This window comes from Talpa occidentalis, unplaced genomic scaffold (assembly GCF_014898055.3).
Source record: "Talpa occidentalis isolate TD23 unplaced genomic scaffold, MPIMG_talOcc4v2.1 talOcc4.7, whole genome shotgun sequence".
In the NCBI taxonomy this organism is placed as follows: Eukaryota; Metazoa; Chordata; class Mammalia; order Eulipotyphla; family Talpidae; genus Talpa; species Talpa occidentalis.
In genome coordinates this window covers 102,987,054-102,995,274 of record NW_023605083.1, presented here as the reverse complement: position 1 = coordinate 102,995,274, position 8,221 = coordinate 102,987,054, and the positions used below count along the sequence as shown (strand labels likewise).

At 43.7% G+C, this 8,221-nt stretch overlaps 1 pseudogene; it reads left to right on the top strand.

Moving 5' to 3' along the window:
- The first annotated feature begins 2,912 nt into the window (after positions 1 to 2,912).
- Positions 2,913 to 7,988, top strand: LOC119231534 (NFU1 iron-sulfur cluster scaffold homolog, mitochondrial-like; annotated as a pseudogene).
- Positions 7,989 to 8,221: the final 233 nt, after the last annotated feature.

Genomic DNA, 8,221 nt, shown 5'->3' with positions numbered 1-8,221 from the left:
GGGCTCCTATCCATATATGTTTAAAACAGAAAAATTGGACAGGAGAGCCAAAGAGACAATTAAGATGGAGCAATTTTCATTCATACCACATTAATGCACTCTGCATTTTTACCCTGGCTGATGGCTAGTGTTCTGCGTGTGGGTGAGGTTTAGGTGACAACATCTGTTGGCAAATGTGGACATTATAATGACAGCCTGCTAATTGTCTGCTAACAGAAACCTCGAGGCCCTCACAGCCAGAGTGATGTGTCTGGGGCAGCCCAGGCCCTTCCAAGGACCAGGCATGAGCCCCCAGAGGGACTGAGTATGAGTGACTGACTCATCTTTGTATCACACTGCTCATATATTTTTTGATTTTTAAAAAAGGGTTGTGGGCTTTTTTTTTTTTTTTAATGTTAAATTATATCCCAAACCAAAGAAGTTGATCTGGAATAGTAAGAATTAAAACATGTCAAGCTCAGGAGAATGTTGCATCACGATGCATATTCTCCCAGCACGTTGGCCTCCTGAGCACGTGGGAGACAGATGGGTTTTATTTATTTTATTTTAAAGATTTATTTATTTATTTATACAAGCACTGGGTACGGTCAGAAGCGCAGGAGGGTGAGAGAATTCACCAGAGCCAGAGCAGGGAGCAGAGCAGGCAGCAGGACCAAAGTACACTGCTGAGGGGAGCAGCGGGCGGCAGGAGAGGTCTGCGCGCCATGTGGGACCCTCCTCCGGTGGCCGGGGAGCAGCCGGGGATCGAACCCGAGTTGCAGAGGCTGCGGGCAGCTTAGCAACCCAGCGCTCAACCGCTGCACCACCGGGGAGGCCCAGACAGATGGGTTTTAAATGCTGGCAAGAATCAGACCGTGAGCTCAGGAGCATCACAACCGGCGCTGAAGTTGAAAAGGTATTTTTTGTCCCCATGCAGGCAGACTGAGGCAAAGGTACTTTGGGACGCCGCTTGGTCCTTCTACTGACTTACTGTTAACCCCTTCCCCATATCTCTTGGCAGCGGCAGCATGGTCTGTGGACAGAGGGCAGAGTGAGAGAGAGAAAGCACTTCAGTGTGACCGTCTCAGAAGTGTTGTTCATTGAAAACCCATACAAACCACATCCGTAATTCTACCTCTTCATTCATTATGTCACCATATTGTAGAATTAAAAATATAAACTTAATTTTAATGCTATATTTTATTTAACCTAATATGTCCAAAAGATTGTTATTTTGACATGTCATTGGCATAGAAAATATGAATAATTTACTTTTTAAAAAATAAGAAATCTTCAAACTCTGGTGTGTATTTTATACTTACAGTACATCTCAAAGTCAGCCAGTCACAGTGCAAAGGCTCAGCAACCACATAGCCAGCTACTACCTGGGAGAAGACACAGCTGGGAGTCACTCATTACCTGTGGTGGGTGCTACCTCCAGGCTGAGCGCTGGCTCTGGATCACCCAATGACAGGCCAGGATGCTGCCTACTCATGGGAAACTCAGATAATGGATTCTGATAGTCCTTGTTTGTGCGTCTTTGTTGTTGAGGCTGTTATAGAAACCAGGCCATTATTTATTAAGGACCTTTATTTATTAAGGCTATATGTGAATTTCCCTAAACAAAAGGCATTTGTAATACAACATGGTATAACTATGCTATGCTTCATTCTTACTGTTTTGCATGTCCAAGCCCCATTGAGTCCTAAGGCAAGATAGGGATAATTAGGCAGCTTCAGGGACAGTGCAGGCAGGGATTTCAGGAGAGTTAAGGAAGGCTCCAGAGATAAGGGGGAGACAACCAGTCCTGTTGCCCCAGGACTAGGGGCAACAAGGATGATAAAGAAAAATATGCTAAGATGAGGGCTGGGACACAGAGACTTATTTCTGGTCATAGAGACTTTAGGGCAGAGTGAGTGAGACCACCGAGAACCAACCAATCACAAAGAGACTGGTGGACCTTTAGAATAATGAGGAAAGAAGGTGTATATTCCCTGAGGCAGACTCCACTTGGCTTCCTTGCCCCTCCCTGGCCTGGTTCCAACTACCTAGGAGTCCCACTTTATTTCTGATCCTTTTCTCCTCAATAAACTTTTTCTTTCTCTAAACAAATTTGCCTCTTCATTTGCTTACCTGAGCGTCAGTTTAGTTCCTGCTGCGGCTTCGTGAGACACCAACCCGAGGTGGTCTAGAAGCCAGGATTCAGCGCTGCCCCTGCAGCCTGTGATCCATTCCTGGCTGGGAGACTAGACCTGAAAACCTACAATTACAGTATCACCATCTCCTCCCATGTTTAAACTATTTGCTCACCTCCAAGGCATTTGCATTTTTGAAATCTTCTAAATGACAATTAAATAACCAAATGCTTAATGAACTTTTAAAAATTATTATTGGTTACTAGATGCCAAGAGTGGCACGTTTTTATCCATTTCACATCATTGAATTATTTCCCCTTATATATTTCACTGGACACTGACCACTAAGTTTTGTTTAACATTTTTTAAAAGCTTTATATAAGTAACATTCATAATTAAAATCGGTATTCTGGAATGGTTTTGCTAAACCTTTTATTACAGAATGACTGCGTAGGGTCTTCCCTGTGGCGCAGGGGTTGAGCGCTGGGATGCGAAGCTGCCTGCAGCCTGGGCAGCGCCGGCCTGATCGCCCACCTGCCCCGGCGAGGGTCCCACATGGCGCGCAGACCTCCCCTGTCATGCCTGCTGCTCCCCTCAGCAGTGTATTTCGTCAATCTGCCTGTTCTGCTTTTGGCTCTGGCTCTGGTGAATTCTCTCACCCTCCCGCGCTTCTGACTGTACCCAGTGCTTGTATAAATAAATAAATAAATCTTAAAAAAAATATATAGAATGACTGCATAGGACAGGCGGGGATACTCCCCACTATACTAAGGAGAATGAAGCCTTGAGAACCAGAGGATGGGAAGAGGCTGTTGTCTGGATGATGCAGAGATGGTAAGTGGGAAGTTTCAAGCAGGCAAGAATGCTTTCAATGAAGATGCAAATAAGTGCAACTAGGAATTAAGGTTTGAACAGTGTAGCTCACACAAGCAGATGATAAATTATAAGAGATAGTCTGCAAGTAAAGAGAATCACAACATAAACTGCAGATCTTTCGTTTTATCTTTCCTAAAGAACATGAAAGACAAAAGCTATGTCCATGCTTTGAGCCAAGTCCTCTCTGCAACTGAACAGGGTTAGGTGCTCTAAGTGAGTAACAAATGAATAATGAAACACTTGAAAGGCTAAGACATTTGTATAATTATGGAACCTGCTGAGGAAGGAACAGCTCTAATGAAAGCCACGGGGAAAATACAGAACAGAGCATTCTGGGTAATCCTCTAATCACACTTTTTAACAAGAGAAAAGCCCTTTCAGGCATGTACCTTTCATTCCTCTAGAAACTCAGCACTGAATTTCCAAAGAGCAAAATTATTTCAACAAATGAATATTCTTTAGAATTTATCTTGACTCATTTGGAAAGACAAATGAAGGAGACACATTCCAGAAAAATAGTCACGTTCCATAGTCATCTGTAAAGGACATTTTTCTTTGTCCTAATTTCAAGACAGGCTGATCTAGAAACCAATCTATATACTCTCCAGGGCACACTTCAGTTCCACTGCAGAATCTCATCACCAGCTGTCAGTGGCCTCAGACTCACCCCATTCATTGCTCTGGGATATTCCTCGAATCCTCTGCTTTTTTGAGGCAATATTCCAGCAACAAGCTCCTGGCTTCTCAGGTCACTCATACTGTTGATGTCAATTGGGAGAGGTGTTGGGTTCAAAGAACAGGGTCCTTTGGTTAGCTCTGAGAATAGTTCCACCAGAGCTCCCCTTTCAGTGGCATGCGGCAGTTTCCCCACAAGGCAGAGATGTTTAGTTATATCCCAAAGGGCAGGTTTATTATTTTTTAAAAAGGAAAGGAAAGGAAAGAACTCTTGCACAGACACAAGTGGGCAGAAAGAGCTGCAGTTTTGAAAGGGGTAATTTTAAGAAAGAGATGCCTGTGCAGACACAGGGGACCTCTCCTGTCTTGCCCGCTGCTCCCCTCAGCAGTGTATTTCAGTCAGTCTGCCTGTTCTGTTCCCCACTCTGTCTCTGGTGAATCCTCTCACCCCCTGCATCTCTGGCCTGTACCCCAGTTCTTGTATGCATAAATAAATAAATCTTTTAAAAAAAACACACAACAAAAATATGTAAGTAATTCAGAAATTTTAGGTGGATTTCCTTCAGACAGGAAACAAGACCTATTATTAATGCCTATTATTAATGCTGATGTTTAACATCATCCCTGTGTATGTATGTCTAGAAATACACACATCCCAAGTATGTATTGGAATTAAAATGATAAAAAATATCATTACTTGCAGGCAGTATGGTAGTTCAGATGTCAATCTCAAGAGAACAACACGTAAGTTATTAAAACTAATTCAAGAGTTCATAAAGGTTTCCAGGAATAATATTAACTTCTTAATCACTGAGTATCCCTCTTCACAAATATAGTACAGTATAAAATGAAAAAGCTTGTAGGACTTAACCTGTGGACTTCTAGTGAGTCCGACCCTGACCCGCGACGGTGAAGGAAATCAGACATGGGGGACTGTCATGTCCAGCATGCAGCAAATCTTTATTGTCTTAGTGCTCATTATATACTATTTTAATTGTAGCAGGTGTAACATCAAAGCATACCACATAATGATAACACGTATGAATGATTAGTCTATTTTCTTACTATTATCTATTTACTTCAGACAGTAGGATACCAGGCGGTTAGTTCTCACACACATAATGTTATCGCCTCCTAGCCTGAGCCTGGGAAGTTTGCTCATTATTTTGTTGTTGTCAATCTGTGGAGATGTACACAGTTCACTTCCAGGCTCTCAACACCAAGTCCTGTCACCCAGAGGTTTTCCTCTGAGACGCATGTGTTTTCACATGCCTTAGGGACTCAGGTCAAGGCCCTTCTGCTTACTGCGCAGGATCTCTCCATTTTATTATTCTCAGGCTGAGGAGATGTAGAAGCCCGACTCCACGCAGGTCACTTTCCAGGCTCCCAACACCAAGTCCTGTCACTCAGAGGTTTTCCTCCGAGACGCATGTGTTTTCACATGCCTTAGGGACTCAGGTCAAGGCCCTTTTGCTCACTACGCAAGGTGGCCGCCTCCAACATAACCTACCCAAGAAAGCCCATGATGTTTATAGAGACAATTTGAAAAGTCTGGAAGGTCATAACAGAGTTAGTGAATGGAGAGACAGGCCAAGTCCAGGGATGGGATAACAACTCTGTAAGGATGTCAAACCAGCCTTCACCCTGGGGAAGGCCCTGAGGGCTCAGGTGTGAAAGCCAGCCTGGGACATCCTTGGTGAAGATGGGCCTGTCACCTCGAGCTGTTTCTGTGGAAGCATCCAGAGAGACCAGCTGCTGAAGGGGAGCAGTCAGGGTCCTGATACCAGCGCCCACCCACCACTGGTCCCTTTGCTTTAGTTTTCTCAGTACCTCCCTGCTAATCAAACCTGCTTGGGAGGGATTTTGTAAAAGGAGTTAGAAATAGAACCTTTTAGAAAATGGGCCAGATTCCTTCTGCAGGAGGTCCCAGCAGAGGTGCCTACACACTCAGCCTTCCTCCCACGACTTTTCCTCAAGGACCCTTAAAATGTTGCTAGAGAGTCCTCCAAGGGGACTCGCAGTATATATTCAAGCTTGGCTTTTCGCTCCGGATGTGTATCTTTGTGACAAATGGCTGTCCATTACCTCACTCTGCTTCAAAGTGCTAAGTGGTGACTGTTTATCAACTGGGAACAGGACTCAAGCAGTACTCTGAAGAAAATATTGTTCCAAAGAGAAACTAACTTCCCCAACACTGACAGGTACAATCTGGTTGTTTTCTAGACAAAAAGAACATATCTTTATGAGAGTACCAGCACTGTTAGGGGCCTGTAATCCGATATGATGCCATTTATTTATTTATTTGTTTGTTTGTGTTTGTTTATTTATTTATTTTGAAGATATATTTATTTATGCAAGAACTGGGGTACAGGCCAGATGCGCAGGAGGGTGAAAGGATTCACCAGAGACAGAGCGGGGAGCAGAACAGGCAAACTGACTGAAATACACTGCTGAGGGGAGCAGTGGGCGAGACAGGAGAGATCTGCCACGCCATGTGGGATTCTCCCTGGCCGGCCTGGATCGAACCAGCGCTGCAGAGGCTGCGGACACCTTCACAGTGCGGCGCTCAACTGCCTGTACCACCAGGGGAGGCCCACAATGCCACTTAAAATATAAAACAGGAGGTGTTCCCACAGAGCTGAGAGCTGTGACCTACAGGTGATTGTGTCAGCCAATGAATCCACACACCTTAAGGAACAGCCGCTACATCAGTTTGTACAAAGACCACTTTTTCCATGACCTGAATTCACATAGGATTTGCCTGGTTACAAAGTCACCAAAGGATATATTTATAGGACAGTGACTTAAACCACAAAGGAGCATACGTTCAATTTCTGCGTCACTAATGAAATGACTCAGCATTGATTAGCTGGAACCATGGAGAGTGAGATGCATGTTTATTCAAACACAAGATACCCCAAATCCCAACAGCTTAAAGTTAACTTCAGGAAAACCGGTTCTTGAGATAAAGACCCTAGGTTGGGCCAGTTGCTGCATTTCCCCTAAGGAGTAAAAGTATCTTTTTTGGACTAGATTTCATCATTGTCATCAGGAAACTGAGGAGTCAGACCAGAATGTACTAACGCCAGTTATTTATGTGACAAGCATGGGCTTCTTTGCCTCTGGCTGACCCTTAGTTCCTGAGGAAGCATCTTCAAGAGAAGCAGGAGCAGAAGAGGATGATGAAGTGATGGTGGGGTCAGACACCAGAACATGGCCTGCTGTGCAGGCAGGTGGAAGAGACTCAATCTCCAAAGGTTTTGAATATGGCATCCTGCAGCTGAGACTCCAAGGTTCTTTTTTGTTGTTGTTGTTCCTTTTCTTTTTTTGTTGTTATTGTTAGCATTTTATTTATTTTATTTTATTTTTATATTCCCCATACAATTGCAACCCCCTTATTTTGACCCCAATCTCTCCTTTCCCCGCCCACCCCCATGGTGTGTCTCTGGTTCATAGTTGTTAGTTGATTTTGATTTTTTCTTTCTTATAGTTATTCTTTTTCGTGGTCCCTTAATTTGGTTTTCTAGATTCCTGCTATGAGTGAGACCATCCGGTATTTTTCTTTTTCTTTCTGGCTTATTTCGCTGAGCATGATCCCTTCCAGCTCCACCCATGTTGCTGCAAATTGCATGTGTTTATCTTTTTGAATGCTGAGTAATATTCCATGGTGTATATGTACCACATCTTCTTGATCCAGTCATCTATTTTTGGGCATTTGGGTTGTTTCCAAAGCTTAGCTATTGTAAACAGTGCTGCTATAAACATAGGAGTGCAAGTGCTCTTTGGAATTGATGTTTCTGTGTCCTTTGGGTAAATACCTAGGAGTGGAATTGCTGGATCATATAGAAGCTCCATCTCTAGCAGGCTGAGGAATCTCCACACAGCTTTCCATAGTGGTTGGACCAGTTTGCACTCCCACCAGCAGTGCAGGAGAGTTCCTTTTTCTCCACATCCTCGCCAACATTTATTGTTGCTAGTTTTTTTTAATATGTGCCATTCTCACTGATATGAGATGGTATCTCATTGTAGTTTTGATTTGCATTTCCCTGATTGCAAGTGATGTTGAACATTTTTTCATATGCCTGTTGGCCATTTGTATTTCCTCTTTGGAGAAGTTTCTCTCTAGCTCTTCTGCCCATTATTTGACTGGATTATTTTCTTTGTTTTTGTTGTGAGACTCCAAGGTTCTTGTACCAGTTACCCCTATTCAATCATCACTCAGAAAAAAATGGAATTCAGAATGTGCTGCAGTTTTATATTCCAGAAGTAGAAAGCATAGGATAGCTTATGGATGATAAATCATATGAAAGAGAAGCAAACTAAGCTTAAAATAATTTGAGTTTTGGGTCTTCCTGGTGGCCTGGGAGTTAAGGCTCAGCACTAACACTGCGACAACCTGAGTTCAATCCCTGGCCATGGAGCTAACCCACATGGCACAGGAGCCTCTCCTGTCTCCCTCACTGCTCCCTTCAGTAGTGTATTTCAGTAGATCTGCCTGTTCTGCTTCAAATCCTGGTGAATACTCTCCCCCACCCCACACCTCTGGCCTATACCCC